Below are 2,453 nucleotides of genomic sequence, written 5' to 3' on the forward strand. Positions count from 1 at the left end.
AATTGAATCATGAATCATGAGTTGAATCATGAATCATGAATTGAATCATGAATCATGAATCCAAACATGAATCATGAATCGAATTATGAATCATGAATTTAGTCATGATTCATGAAATGAATCATGAATCATGAATCATTAATCGAATCATGAATTGAATCATGAATCATGAATTGAATCATGAATCATGAATCATGAATAGAATCATGAATCATGAATCATGAATTGAATCATGAAATGAATCATGAATCATGAATCATGAATTGAATCATGAATTGAATCATGAATCATGATATGAATCCTGAATCATGAATCGAATCATGAATCGAATCATGAATTATGAATTATGAATTGAATCATCAATCATGAATCATGAATCGAATCATGAATCATGATCCGAGTCATGAATCACAGCTTGATTCATGAAATGAATCATGAATCATGAATCAATAATCATTAATTGAATCATGAATTAAATCATGAAACATGAAATGAATCATGAATTGAATCATGAATTGAATCATGAATCATGAATTGAATCATGAATCATGAATTGAATTATGAATAATGAATCATGAATAGAATCATGAATCATGAATCGAATCATGAATCATGAATCATGAATCGAATCATGAATTATGAATCGAATCATGAATCATGAATTGAATCATGAATCATGAATCATGAAATGAATCATGAATTAAATCATGAATTGAATCATAAATCATGAATTGAATCATGATTCGATTCATAATTCATGAATCATGAGTTGAATAATGAATCATAAATTGAATCATGAATCATGAATCATGAATTGAATCATGAATTGAATCATGAATCATGAATTGAATCATGAATCATGAAATGAATCATGAATCATGAATTGAATCATGAATGATGAATCATAAATCAAATCATGAATCATGATACGAATCATGAATCATGATACGAATCATGAATTGAATCATGAATTGAATCATGAATCATGAATCATGAAATGAATCATAAATTAAATCATGAATTGAATCATGAATCATAAATCATGAAATGAATCATGAAATGAATCGTGAATTTAATCATGAATCATGAACTGAATCATGAATCATGAATTGAATCATGAATCATAAATCCAATCATGAAATATGAATCCAATCATGAATCATGAATCATGAATTAAATCATGAATCATGAAATAAATCATGAATCATGAATCAAATCATGAATTGAATCATGAACCATGAAATGAATCATGAATTGAATCATGAATCAAATCATGAATTGAATCATGAATTGAATCATGAATCATGAATCGAATCATGAATCTTGAATTGAATCATGAATCACGAATTGAATCATGAAATGAATCATGAATAATAAAATGAATCTTAAATCATGAATCATGAATCATAAATCATGAATTTAATTTTGAAATGAATCATGAATTAAATCATGAATCAAATCATGAATAATGAATTATGAATCAAATCATGAATCATGAATTGAATCATGAATCATGAAATGAATCATGAATTGAATCATGAATCGAATCATGAATCATGAATCATGAATTGAATCATGAATCATGAATCATGATTTGAATCATGAATCATGAATCATGAATTGAATCATGAATCGAATCATGAATCATGAATCATGAATAAAATCATGAATCACAAATTGAATCATGAATCATGAATTGAATAACGAATCATGAAATGAATCATGAATCATGAATCATGATATGAATCATGAATCATGAATCATGAATTAAATCATGAATCATGAATTAAATCATGATTCATGAATTGAATCATGAATTAAATCATGAATCATGAATTGAATCCTGAATCATGAATCAAATCATGAATCGAATCATGAATTATGAATAAAATCATCAAATATGAATCATGAATCAAATCATGAATCATGAATTCAATCAAGAATTGAATCATGAAATATGAAATGAATCATGAATTGAATCATGAATCATGAATTGAATCATGAATCATGAATTGAATTATGAATCATGAATCATGAATAGAATAATGAATCATGAATCATGAATCGAATCATGAATTATGAATCGAATCATGAATCATGAATTGAATCATGAATTGAATCATGAATCTGGAATCATGAAATGATTCATGAATTAAATCATGAATTGAATCATGAATCTGGAATCATGAAATGAATCATGAATTAAATCATGAAGTGAATCATGAATCATGAATCATGAATTGAATAATGATTCGATTCTTAATTCATGAATCATGAGTTGAATAATGAATCATAAATTGAATCATGAATCATGAATTGAATCATGAATTGAATCATGAATCATGAATTGAATCATGAATTGAATCATGAATCATGAAATGAATCATGAATCATGAATTGAATCATGAATCATGAATTGAATCATGAATCATGAGTTGAATCATGAATCATGA

Source organism: Mixophyes fleayi, chromosome 1 (assembly GCF_038048845.1).
Source record: "Mixophyes fleayi isolate aMixFle1 chromosome 1, aMixFle1.hap1, whole genome shotgun sequence".
Taxonomy (NCBI): domain Eukaryota; kingdom Metazoa; phylum Chordata; class Amphibia; order Anura; family Limnodynastidae; genus Mixophyes; species Mixophyes fleayi.